The sequence below is a fragment of the Canis aureus genome, chromosome 19 (assembly GCF_053574225.1).
Source record: "Canis aureus isolate CA01 chromosome 19, VMU_Caureus_v.1.0, whole genome shotgun sequence".
NCBI lineage: Eukaryota > Metazoa > Chordata > Mammalia > Carnivora > Canidae > Canis > Canis aureus.
In genome coordinates, this window is record NC_135629.1 from 33079235 (window position 1) to 33093422 (window position 14188).

The window sequence follows — 14188 nt, forward strand, 5'->3', positions numbered from 1 at the left end:
CACATGGATCCCTAGGCTCTTGGGATTCCCAGGGGAGAAAAAAATATGTATCTTCTGTGGACAAGAAGTTAGAGAATTGCTGTATTCTGTAGCCCCCTTGTGGAGATCCGCAACATGTGTTCATGTCCTGCAAAGCAGTGTTTCAATACAAAACCTAGTTAACCCAGCAATTCCCAAATGTGTCTGGACACAGAATATTTATTCTTGCCTAACATGAAAGTTGTGGAATTAGTGTTTAGCAGAATCTTTTGGGAAAATAATGTTTTAGCCAAAATTTTGTTTTATTCTCTTTTTCAGTTCAGATTTCATGACAAAGGCAAATAATGAAGCATTGGATGAGGAGCATCACTGCCAGGTAGATGGACTACAGGAGTGAAGTAAGAAAACCCAGGGTATTTTATTTTAGAGTTTTATTTATTTGCTTACTTTTTTGGAAAAAAAAACCTTAATATTCACAAGAAATTATAAAGAGTACGGAGCTCCCATGTATACTTTACATAACTTAATGATAATATCTAACCACATCATCAAAAAACTGACATTGATGCATTAATAACTAAGCAATTACTCAGATTCCACCAGTTTTTACATATACTTTTTTTGGCATATAGATTCATGACATTTTATCACATGTATATGTTTGTGCAACCACCACCACAATCAGGATTCAGAACTGTTTTGTCCCCATAAAGAAAGTCTTTTATGGTCTCCTTTTATAGTCATTCACAGAATGTCTCTCTGTTTCTTCACCAGTAATGGGAGATAATAATGGTCCAAATTTCGTACTGATTTGAGAATTGGAAATGTAATGTCCAAATCACCAGGCACACTGTAGGCACTTCTATATGACAGGTCTCTTCCTTCCCCTATTTCAGGAAGAAGGAAGGAAGGAAGGAAGGAAGGAAGGAAGGAAGGAAGGAAGGAAGGAAGGAAGGAAGGAAGGAAGGAAGGAGGAAGGAGAACAAGAGAGGGGGAGAGGGAGGGAGGGAGGGATGGAGTAAGGGAGAAAGGGAGAGGGAAGGAAGGAAGGGAAGGAGGAAGGAAGGAAGGAATAAATCATAGAAGAGATCACTCTGAGAATAAGAACTAAATTAAAGGGAGGCCTGGGTGGCTCAGCGGTTGAGCGTCTGCCTTCAGCTCAGGGTGTGATCCCGGGGCCATGGGATTGAGTTCCACATGGGGCTTCCCACATGGAGCCGCTTCTCCCTCTGCCTATGTCTCTACTTCTCTCTTTGTGTCTCTCATGAATAAATAAATTAAATATTTTTTTTTAAAAAAGCTAAATTAAAGTGGAAAGTCATTCTGGAAAAAAAATAATATTAAAAAAATTTTTTAATAAAATGGAAAGGTGTGTTTGAGCTTAAGTGTCCATTTACATTTTCTGAACATCAGTCTCCTCATCTGTCAAATGAGGATAGTAATACTATGAAAACTCCAGTCACTGACCCACCTCACCCAGCCCACTCAATTAACTCACACCCTCAGGCACCCAGTGAATGCCCATGGCATCCCGAGCATTCTCAGCAGCACTCAGAGTGCTATCTGACCCCTCCAGCCAATTCCCCACTTGAACTGATGTTCTGATTAACCTCCAACTACCGGTCTCAATTATACTGGGTGAGAGGGCTGCTATACTAGCATGGGCCACCCCAGGGCAGTATAAAACCCTGTTCGATGGTCATTAATGAAATGAACTGTTCCTAGTCACCTTGGTCCAGGTATTCCAGCTATCAGAGCGCTTACAGGTCCTCCATGCACTGGAGATTCCAGGCAGGTGGAAGCCAATGCTCGAGCCTCTCCAGGCTCACCTGAGCACTGCTGCTAAAGTGTACTAAGTAGGGCTTCTTCCAGTAGCTGAGGAGGGACAGGTGCTTCTTCACTGAGTCGGGAAGGGCCTCTCCTAACTCTCCTTCATCCCAGCTCTTTAATCTTACTCTTTCCCATGGGCCGTGACCCTGCCCTTGCCAAGGTCAAGCAGGAGATCCAATTTATTTAACTGAGCACATGCTAACAGTGCTTTAAAAGAAACGATGCCCATCCCTCATACCAAAAGATGACATTCAAGGTGTGCATCAGCCCATAGACACACATACAAATCAATGTGGCTGAGCATTGTGCTTGTTAAAATTCTCAACTTTGCCTGTTTTTGTTTCAACGGGTATATGTGAAAACTGCCCAGACGAGGAGACACAGGTTGGGTGTGCTTACAGTGGTTTCTTTCTGGAGGCCAGGGCCATGTAGCTTTTAATTCTCTCCTATGTGTTTACATTCCAAGTTTCTACAATAAGTATGTCTTGTTTTATGAAGGGGAAAACAATGCAGTAAATTTTTTTTTCTTTAAAAAATAGTTCAGAGGACACTGGTGGTTGAATGTCTGTCTGCCTTTGGCTCAGGTCATGATCCCTGGGTCCTGGGATCGAGTCCCGCATCAGGCTCCCTGCCAGGGACCTGCTTCTCCCTCTGACTATGTCTCTGCCTCTCTGTGTCTCTCATGAATAAATAAATAAAATCTTTAAAAAAATATTTCAGGACTGGGGCACCTGGGTGGCTCAGACAGTTAAGCGCTCGACTCTTAATTTTGGCTTAGATCGTGATCTCAGGTTGTGGAATTGAGCCCTGCATGGGGCGTCACAATGGGCATGGAATCTTCTTACGATTCTCTCTTGCTCTCTCTTAAAAAAATAAACAAATAGCTCAGGATTAAGGAAAGTATTTTCCAGCAGCCCATTTGCACAGTATAAAACATACTGGACATATGAAGAGCCGCCTTGTTCGAGCTGTGTTTTGGGTAAGATGGAAGCTTGATTGGCAGGCATCACCACATGTAGGGTTGAATGGGCACTTGCCCAGCACTTTCTTGACCGGTGGCAAACCAGAAGGTTTGCCTGGAAGTTTCCCAACCTGCTCTCGGCTAGAACACCTGGCCTTTCAGGCCTCCCATTGCCCAAGAAGAGTCCAGCCTGTTAAAAAAAAAAAAAAAAGAAGAGCTACATGAAAACCTCCCCTTGTCCAAACATCACTGATTTCCTCCTGCCTCATCCTGCTTTGGTTCCGTGAACAAAAGTGCACATTGGCAGCCAGGGCAGAAAGCTAAGCCCTTGTGAAAGGCTGGACAAGCCACTAGTTCTGATCAACATAGGCTATGTGTAAAGAAAATAAACCCAGCAATAAAACATGTGTTTGACATAAGAAAATTATGACAGAAATGTATTTGGTAATGTTTCCTCCCTGACACCTGAAACCAGCCAGGTCTGTGAATAAGCATCTCACAAACATTTGCTCTTAATGTTTACACTCTGTAGGTGTGGGCCAAGCTAGAAGGAGCAGAACAGGAAGCAAGAGAACTTGATTCTAGTCATGGCATGAGGGATGGGCTCCCCACTAAGCACTGGCTGGTCTTGGTCAGCGGGCAGGAGATGGGGTAAACCATGGGCCAGGGCCTGGGAAAGGCAAAATCTATGCATCACCTGCTATGTTTCTTCCCATTGCAGAACGTGTAAAGATAACCCCCCAAAGGGTGGGGGTTGATCTCATCCCTTTGATATGGAAGAGTTTGGTTCTTGTCTCACCAGTCAAAGAATGAATCTTGTGGCAGACAGAGAGGGAGCAAAGTGATAGAAATTTATCAAGCGAAGATACAGACAAAGTTCTCAAAAGTGAGAGGGGTCCCAACAGGGTTGCCATTGAGGGCTTTTTTTTTTTTTTTTTTTTTTTGCTCTTTTACAGGCAACTGACCAGGAAACTTAGCAAATTTCTTATCAATATCAGAGTGGATTTATAAATTTCATGTCTATAGTTAGAACAAACATGGTGGACTTGTAACAAACAAGATGCTTCTTCATGAGCACAAACAAGGTGTTCCCTTCTCTCTGGTTAATACCCCCTCCATAATATTTCTCTACATCTGGGGTTTCTGTGAGTCTAGTAGCCATTAAAGGGGGATACTCCCTAACAATTTGAAGCTAGGGAGCCAGATTTATTTTCCTATTTTTACAGTCTTATCTCTGTTTCCTTGGGATGGGTAGGAGCCTGACTCTGGGGCCTTTACCTTACCTTGCCCTGCCTAGCCCCATCTGCCCTAACTTGTTCCTACATCTCCTTGAGCAGGATTTCAGGCATCAGGATACCACAGGCTCCCGTGTCCAGGGAGAAGAATATCAGGTAGCCTTGTGGGGAGGAAAGAACCCTGAACTCGGGAGTATGTGACTTTGGGCAAGTCCTTTAACTTTTCCTCTCCCACGTGTTAAATAAGATAATAAGTAGTTCTATGTATTGAGCATCAACTGTGCACCAGGCACAGACTAAATACAGTTTATCTCATCCCCTAAGCCCTAAAAGCTGGTGAGGACATTAAACAACTTGCTCAGGATCCTACTGCCAGCCAATAGTCAAGCTGGAATTCGGTCTCAGGTCTCTCTGACCCCAAAATTTATGCTCCTAACTAAGGGGCGACACTGTCTCCTGCCTCAAAGGGATCAAGTTGAGTTAATGCAAATGCCAACCATAAAATGATAATCAGGTATCAGAGCTGGCTGTTGTTATTGCCATTTTTAATAACCAACAGAATTACAGAGGCTAAGGTCATTGCTTCTAGCAAGTGACAGTCCAAAGCAGACCAGTGTTGGATATAAAAGTTTGTAATATGAACCAAGACATTGACAGATGAGTGAAAGCTTCAGAGAAATGGAAAGAGGCTATGGGGAGTCCATAGAGACAATTGGCACACCCACCCGTTTAGGTCTTGTCTGCCCGTCTCCTGAGATCCACGCTTTTGCTGAGCCCTAAAAGATTAAGACTCACGAGTGAGCATTGGCCAATTATATACACATAAGCCTTCTAATGGGGACAAAACCTCAGTCAATATTTTCTCTGAACAACATTTCTCATCAAGATACTGGGGCTTAGTTCAACTAAAAGCTATTATCCTTCAACAGAGACTCTGAACAGGACTCGAGGTGAGGAGTTTACTTAGCTCTCTATGGATTGAGGTCAAAGTTGGCCTGGGCAGTGGATTTTAGCATTGTGCTGGTGGCCAAGGGCTCACGGAGAAGCAGCCCAGAGTGAAGACAGGGCCGAGACAATCATCAGAAATGGAGCCAGAGCAATGAGTCGACCACAGTGTGTTCTCTTCTGGAAAAATGTATCCTCTTAGTCAGTGACAGGGATCCTCCGGAAGGCAACTGAACTTTGGTATCAGAACTTCTGCAAAAAGGGACGCCTGGGTGGCTCAGTGGTCAAGCGTCTGCCTTCGGCTCAGGGCATGATTCCAGGGTCCTGGGATCGAGTCCCACATCAGGCTCCATGCATGGAACCTGCTTCTCCCTATGTCTCTGCCTCTCTTTGTGTCTCTCATGAATAAATAAATAAAAATCTTAAAAAAAAAAAAAAAAAAAACACCTCTGCAGAGCCCAGATTCTTCCTAGAGAAACAAGAGGGAATGCTGAGTGCTTTCTCCCAGAAATTCTGCCCCCTGACTCAAGTGCTAGAAAGGTACGTCCAGCCCAGTTGGGGGTATCTCAGAGATTTTCCACAAAATGTAATTCTGAAATTTTAGAATCTTGGAATCATAGCCTCTAAGAATCAATGAATTTCAAAATTCCTCCAGGGCATGGGTCGTCTTATATTTGCTTCCTCAGCACATAGCACAGACTCTGACACAGTAGAGGTGATGAAATGTTTCTGTAACCTTCCTATATTCATGAGTGTCCTCTAGCCAAGCTGCGGAGTCATATCCAAATAAGTACGGTCCAGCTTCTAAATGAAGATTTTTGAAGAAATCTTTTTAATTTATGTTTCTCAGGAAACCTGATAGGGGCTCCAGTTAGTCATTCTCAAGTACTCATGCCTCTTCTCTCCAGTTTCTCACACCCAGCAACCTCTCCAGATGACATCTCCCCACGCCCCAACCTCTTGGACATTTTTCCTGTATCCCTCCTTAACCTTCATCCCCCAGCCCTTTATTTTTTTAAGATTTTTTATTTATCTATTCATGAGAGACACACACAGAGAAAGGCAGAGACATAGGCAGAGGGAGAAGCAGGCTCCATGCAGGGAGCCCACTGTGGGACTCAATCCCAGGACCCCAGGACCATGACCTGAGCCAAAGACAGATGCTCAACCACTGAGCCACCCAGGTGTCCCTCCCCAGCCCTTTATACCATGTTGCAATTCAGCATCTCCAGCTAAGTCCTTCTCCCCTTCTTCTCTGCCAATCTCTCCCTACATTTTCTTGAGATTAAATACAACATCAGCTCTGAGAACAGGGATGGCAACCACTGAACCCATCCTGGATGGGAAGGGAGAAGGTGTCAAAAGTAAAGAAGGCAAATCAGGGTGGCTGGAGGAAAATTTAGCAGAAGACAAAAGACATAGCAGAAAACCCTCACCTCCACTATAGTTTTAGGAAACACCATCCTGCAGGTTGATAAACAAGTGGATACCTAGAACGTCAGAGTCTGGAAGGACCCAGAACACACCTCATTCTTTCCCAATCTACCAGCACCAGGAGTTTTCTCTGTACTGTCCAGGGTTTATCCAGCTGCCACGGGAACACTTCTGGGAACCAGCCACATCCAGAGAGGAGCAGAGCCTGGAACAGGTCCATCCCCTCATGAGCCCTCACACGGTGAAGCTCTCACGAGGCTCAGTCTGGAATGGGAAGCCTCTGGCAAAGCTAACCCCAGAAACTGCTCCAAATGGACCCAACCTGCCACGGAGCTACCTCTCTTCTTCAGGAAATCGCTGAAGAAATGGCAAAGGAAAACCAAGAAGCAAGTCAGGGAAAGAAAGGACGAAGCAGAGAAAGGAGGTACAGGGCTGCCTATGCGGGGGCCTGGGCCCGGGCCCTGAGCGCAGGCTCACCTCTGCAGCCTTTTGGGCAGCGGATCATCCCGGGCTCCTGCCCGCATCCTGAGGCCGAGGCCGAGGCCTCTCGTCCCTCAGCACCTTGCTGTCACCGTCAAAGGCAAAGGTACTTGCGAATGCTCATTCTCCTGATTTCCCCTCCTCCCCGAGCCCCCATCCCTGTGTACAGAGTCCCAGGCCGGGAAGTGGGTGTCACCTGCCGTGTGCCCGAGTCCCTGCTAGACTCGCACTGAAGGCTGTGTTTTTTTGTTTTTGTTTTTTGTTTTGTTTTGTTTTTTCTGAAGGCTGTGTTTTAACAAGTGCGCCAACGCCACTATATTGTCCCCTGCTCCCCGAGGAGAGAATCTGGCACCGTCTCCGGGTTCCGTGAGCACCTGCTGCTCGCCGGCAGGCTGGATTTCCATGCTCACGAGGGCAGGGCAAGGGGTCACAGGTTTTTCTTGGGCCTCTCCAGCGGCGCCAGGGGCCACAGCGATCTGGTTCTCAGGCCCAGCAACTGGCATACGCTGGACCGGGGAGTGGATGGTGGTTTGAGCATCTCGGAGGCCGTAAGCGCGCTCCTCCTGTACCGTGCCCCTGGGCAGCCAGCCAGCAGCACCAGCTGCTGTCAGGGAGAAGCTTCTGGCACGGCCGCCCGCCACCCGGAATGGGAGTGGGGAGACGTGATGTGATTGCACTCTAAATAGGGCGGTGGTTACACAGAAGGAACAGCGCAAACACTTGATGCGATGGCTCTGGGCAGGGCAACGGCTGCAAATAAATAGAACATTTCACTTTTGGTCAAAGGTTAAAGGAATTAATACAGTTTTTGACACAAGAAGAACTGAGGTCTTACCTTGCTAAGTGTACTAAGGTGCCGATGCCAGATGACCTCTGCTGCTCCCTAGCAAGCAAGATGATTCGAGTACCTGCTGTGTGGTGGTCCTTGTGCTAATACCGGGGACCACCCAGAGACGAGCAGGCATATATGAGAAGCTGTTTAGGGGAGTCCCCCATCAGCTAGAGCCCAGTTAAGCATGCCCCACCATTCCCTGGCTGTGTGTCTTCCTGCACGTTACCAAACGTCTCTGTGCTTCAATTTTCTCATCTTAGAAATAATTTCTGTTTCATAGTTTGTAGGGATTCAGTAACAAAGTACACTTACGGAGCATAGCACATTGTCAGTGCTTAAAAACGAGATGTGACTTAGTAAATTAATTTTTAATAAAGTCCAAGGCAGACTCTAGTTAGTGCCTGTACTTAGTGCTACACTGTGAGAAATACAGAAGGAAGAGAGACAGTTGCACATGAGAGAAGCAGAGAAGCTGCCCTGATGAGGAGATGCCTCAACTGCAAAATTTATAACACCTGCTCCACTACAAGGTCCTGATAAGGTGTATTCTCGAATTTTCACACTCATTTTAATCTAAAGCATTGGAAGGATGACAGAAATGGCCGCAGGTTTAGAAAAAAAAATTTACCAAAAGTGGAGGTCATTTTAAGAGGCAAAATAATAGTTAATAAAGATCGATTATTAACTCTCGTATATCACGGGATCTAAGACACATGGATATTTTATGCACCACCAAGAAGGAGTAACAGCTGTGAACTGAATAATGAGACAGTGTTTTCATAACAGCAATTGTTTTTTTTAAATTTTTATTTTTATTTTTTTTAATTTTTTTTTCATTTATTTATGAGAGTCACAGAGAGAGAGAGAGAGAGGCAGAGACATAGGCAGAGAGAGAAGCAGGCTCCATGCACCGGGAGCCTGACATGGGATTCGATCTCGGGTCTCCAGGATCGCGCCCTGGGCCAAAGGCAGGCGCTAAACCGCTGCGCCACCTAGGGATCCCCTCATAACAGCAATTGTTAAGATGCATCCTATTTCAGATATGTTTTAAAAGGTGAAAAAAATGAGCATCTGCGAATCAGTGAAGTATTGTATTTGCCATACTCTATACTAATGAGGATGCATTTTAAAAGCATTTTTTGGAAATATCAGAAAGGGAGACAGAACGGAAAGACTGCTAACTCTGGGAACGAACTAGGGGTGGTAGAAGGGGAGGAGGGCGGGGGGTGGGAGTGAATGGGTGACGGGCACTGGGGGTTATTCTGTATGTTAGTAAATTGAACACCAATAAAAAATAAATAAATAAATAAAAGCATTTTTTCATTAAGCCCCTGCAAAAATAGGTACAATAAAATCCATTCAACAGATGAGGACACTGAGGCACAGAGTAGTGAAGTAATTTGTTTAGGGTCCCATAACTAGAGCTGGCAAGCAGATTCAGAGCCACCTGACAGAAATCCCAAGGGCCTATGTGCCATAGTATGCATGAAAGACCTAAAACCCCGAACACCTGAGTGAGAGAGACAGAGAAGTACATGCAGAATGTAGAGAGCCCTGAATGCTGGGGTTAGGACTGGCCCTCCGCTCCAGGGTCATACACTGAGCCTCGCTGTATGGCAAGGACCTGTTAGGCATTGGGGGGGGTGGGCGGGGGGGCAGCCCCAAGTAAGAAACAGACCAGACCCGTGCCTTGCAGAGCTCATGGCTGAGCAAAGGATCGGCATCTGATGGACCATTCAGGGGGACAGGTGCCAGGCTGAAGGTTTGCAGAGGGTACACCTGGAAGGGAAATTTGACCCAGTGTTGGGAGGTCAGGGAGGGCTTCCCAGAGAAAGTGACATGGTGATCTGAATAATGGATCAGAAAAGGAGAAAGGTGTGGCACCAAGTACCCCATGCGCTCTCCTACAATTTCCCAGCCTCCCTTGCAGCTAGGTTGGAGCCATCTGACCAATTCTGCCAATAGAAGGTAAGAGAAGGTGACCCGTGGCACTTCCAGGCTGAGTCCGTTAAAAGACGGGGACTCCTCCTTTTCCTTTGCACCAGTGACTTAGAGGCCACTTCTCCAGAGGGAAAGGACCACCCGATCCATACTGCACCTCACAGGAATGAGACATAAACTTTAAATGAGTTCAGTGACTGAAATTTAGGGTTTAATTCACTATCACCACATAACGTAACTGATTCTGATTCATTCAATAGGAGGAAATGTTCCATGCAGGGAAAACAGAATGTGAAAAGGCAAGAGCGTGGGAACTTGGAGGAGCTGAGGACTTCCTCCGACTGCAACAGGAGCACAGGGGAGCTGGTGGCATGAGAGGAAGCTAGAGAGATAGGACTGCCTCCCAGGGTGCTGCAGGCCGTGAAGGAAGTCTGGGCGGCTATGGTTCAGAGAATGGATTAAAAGTGGAGTGAGACCAGCTGACCGATGCTGGAGACTTCAAGTTCTGAGAGTGGCATTGAGTGTGACTATAAAGAAACAGACATGAGAAATACCACCACATGGTATTTGAGGTGGGTCAAACTTCCCTCCAAGATCTTGAGATACCAGGACGATGGTGGTGTGCTCAGCAGAAGGGGTCTGACCTGCACATGTTGACACTGAGGTTAAAGGATCATCGTCCCAGGGAATTCAAGGAGCAGGGCCTGGCAGGGCAGATTCAGATTCGGGAGCTAGCCTCTGCTTCCTCCTGGGCTACGATTCCTTCCTGCTTCTCTCTATTCGCAACAGGTTCAGCTAGATGTGCTCTCTACATTAAGACTTCTATGACAGGCTGAGTTTTCCTAAATGCTCTGTAAAGACCAATTAATTGCACTAATTTATCTATCAGCTTTTTCTGGAATGAGCATCTAAGACATAATTAGACAACTGTCGTTAAACCTATGGAACAGCTCCCTGGGAGCAGTCAGCAGTGAAGGGGTATGTTTTCCTTTGTGGCTGCCACCTCAGGTGGCGGTGGGAAAATATAAAGAAACAGGTATAGAGGTGTCGGAGAAGGGAAGGAGGCTCAAAGCTACCACCTGGTGAATTGCTCCCTAGAGAAGAATGTGCTGTGACCCGGTGGTGGCTCCGTGTGCTGGAACGGGCTCCTACCAGCTCAGAAATTAAATATTTAGGATTCTTGCAAGCTGGCTGGTAGCTCAAGGTTGGCCATGGCGAGAGTCAGCACAGAAATCCACAAATGCTACAAGTCAGGGCTCTTCACGAAAGGAGCAGGGAGCCTGTTAACCAGCACATCACTGGTTTATACCGAAGGAAGGTTGCAGGAATGGGAATGTAGGGGTTGGAAAGCCATCTCAGTATCTGGCGCCACCCACTTCTTGGGGGAATAGCCAAGAGCCGTTCTTGATGGCTACCTTTCCCTCATGCTCCAGTTCCAATCGACCAAATACTCTCAATCCCGTCTCCCAGAGACATCTTCGTTATCTGGCACCTGCCCTCTCACCTAGCACTCCTCTCCTTCTCACTATGTTTAGAACATTTCCAGTCTGGACCTTTGCATACTCTGGGGTACTCCTAGAATGTTCTTCCCCCCGTTAGGAGTGATTGGGGTCGGGACGTCTGGGTGGCTCAGTGGTTGAGCATCTACCTTCAGCTCAGGGCGTGATCCTGGAGACCCGGGATCGAGTCCCACGTCGGGCTCCCTGCATGGAGCCTGCTTCTCCCTCTGCCTGTGTCTCTGCCTCTCTCTGTGCGTCTCTCATGAATAAAAAAAAAAAAAAAAAAAATGGAGTGACTGGGATCATCTTATCTTCAGATCTCAACTGTAAAGTTGCTTCTCCTGAAGACCTCCCAAGACTACACCTCCTAAAACAACCCCTCTGGGGTGTCTGGGTGACTCAGATGGTTAAGCGTCTGCCTTCAGAGTAGGTCATGATCTCAGGGTCCTGAGATCAAGTCCCAAATCTGGTTCCCTGTTCAGTGGGAAGTCTGCTTCTCCCTCTCCCTCTGCCTCTCCCCACCACTTCGTGCTCAACCTCCCTCTCTCAAATGAATAAAATATTTTTAAAAAATAAAAAATAAAACAGCATTCTCTATAGTATTTTTCTTTTTTTCACTTTGTCTCTTTCATAGCACTTTTTACACTTTATCTTGTTGTATGACTCTTTCGTTGACTTTCTAGCAAGTGGGAAACTCCAGGAGGGCAAGCTTGGTTTCTATCCTATTACTCATGCCTCCCATGGAGGCACAGAATTGGAGACCAATAAGTATTTACTGCAGAAACATTGGATAAAGTGGCAAACCCCCCAAATTCTGTAGTTGTGAGTCATACCAACACCCCCTTTTTCAAGGTCTGGTCCTTCTTAAGGCTGGAGGGTGTTGCTATTAAAAATTCAAACCAGGGCGACTGGTGGGTGGCTCAGTCAGTTAAGGAACTGCCTTCAGCTTAGGTCAAGACCCCAGGGTCCTGGGATCAGTCCCACATTGGGGCTCACTGCTCAGCCGGGAGCCTGCTTCTCCCTCTCCACGTTGCTCTCCATCCTATTCATTCTCTCTGTCAAATAAATAAATCAAATATTTTTTTAAAAATTCAAACCAATGGAATTCACAAGACGGATGATCTCGCTGATGCTGTAAGCCATCTCCAGTGGCCAGATGGAAGTAAGGTGATGATGTTTCCTCCCCCCACTGATATGGGAGGGCATTTCAATGGAGTTTATGGGCCCACCTCTTCCATTGCATTATTTCACAAGTTTCTCTCTTCACCATGACAGTCCAAAGTAAAATCAAAGGGAAGAGTTTTCCTGTCACTGTGACCTTCACTTCTAAGCCTGAAATGATCGCTTTTGACAGTCTCTTCTTTCCCTGAGCCCTCCTGACATCATAGAACACTCAGGACCTTCCTTGGAGGTTTAGAAGGATTGGAGTTTACTAGACTTGGCACCAAGGAAACCATTTGGCTCCTCCCATGTGTTCCGCATCAGCATAAATAAATACCAAAATCACATACATCAATCACCTCAACAGGGAAATGTTCTAAAACAGGAGAATGGCCCTCTTCCCCAGACTCCTTGGTAGTCTGTCAAGTGGGAGAACCTTGTTGCCGTCCCCTCGCCTACTCCACTCCCAAGGAGCCCTATAAGTCTCAGTCATACATGAGTGTATCTCCATCCACATTAGACAGGTTGGTGTCTAGATCAGCAATGCCTGCTGGGAGCTCTGTTGCCTAGAACATGGCATTCAGCCCAATGGCCAGATGGGAAGTGACAAAACCATTGGGGGAGGAGATGACTCCTTCAACACCTTCTTCAGTGAGACAGGGGCTGGCAAGCATGTGCCCAGGGAAGGGTTTGTAGACCTGGAACCCACGGTCATTGATGAAGTTTGCACTGGCACCTACTCAGGCTCTTCCACCCTGAGTAGCTCATCACAAGCAAGGAAGATACTGCCAATAACTATGCCCAAGGGCATTACACCATTGACAAGATCATTGATCTTGTCTTGGGCCAAATTAGGAAGCTTGGTTGACCAGCACTTGGTTCTTCAAGGCTTTTTGGTTTTCCACAGCTTTTGGAGTGGGAACTGGTCCCAGGCTTAACACCCTGCTGATGGAACATCTCTCTGTCAAACATGGCAAGAAGTCCAAGCTGGAGTTCTCCATTTAGCCAGGCCCCCAGATTTCTATAGCTGGATTCGAGCCCTACAACTCCATCCTCACTACCCACACACCCTGGAGCACTCTGACTGTGCCTTCACAATAGACAACAAGGCTATCCATGACATCTGTCATAGAAACGTCACTATTGAACACCCAACCTGCACCAACCTTAACTACCTTATTAGCCAGACTGTGTTTTCCATCACTGCTTCCCTCAGATTTGACGGAGCCCTGAATATTGCTCTGATGGAATTCCACATGAAACTGGTGCCCTATCCCTGCATCCACTTTCCTCTGGCCACATATGCCCCTGTCATCTCTGCTGAGAAAGCCTACCATGAACAGCTTACTGTAGCAGAGATCACCAATGCGTGCTTTGAACCAGCCAACCAGATGGTGAAGTGTGACCCTTGTCATGGTAAATATATGGCCTGCTGCCTGTTGTACCATGGCAACATGGTTCCCAAAGATGTCGATGCTGCCATTGCCACCATCAAGACCAAGTGTACCATCCAGTTTGTGGACTGGTGTCCCACTGGCTTAAAAGTGGGCATTAATTGCCAGTCTTCCACTGTGGTACCTGGTGGAGACCTGGCCAAAGTACAGAGCGTTGTGTGCATGCTGAGCAACACCACAGCCATTGCTGAGGCCTGGGATTGCCTGGACCACAAGTTTGACCTAATGTGTGCCGAGCATGCCTTTGTTCACTAGTATGTGGATAACAGCATGGAGGAAGGAGAGTTTTCTGAGGCCTGTGAGGACACAGCTGCCTTAGAGAAGGATTATGAAGAGTTTGGATCAGATAGTGCTGAGGGAGAGGATGAGGGTAAAGAGTATTAACCTGTCTATGATTTTAAACTCTGTTGTCTTGGGACTGTCTTATTTCTGTTGTG

The 14188-nt window shown here is 46.5% G+C and overlaps 1 pseudogene; it reads left to right on the forward strand.

Moving 5' to 3' along the window:
- Positions 1-12830: 12830 nt before the first annotated feature.
- LOC144291242 (tubulin alpha-1C chain-like) lies at positions 12831-14188 on the forward strand (annotated as a pseudogene).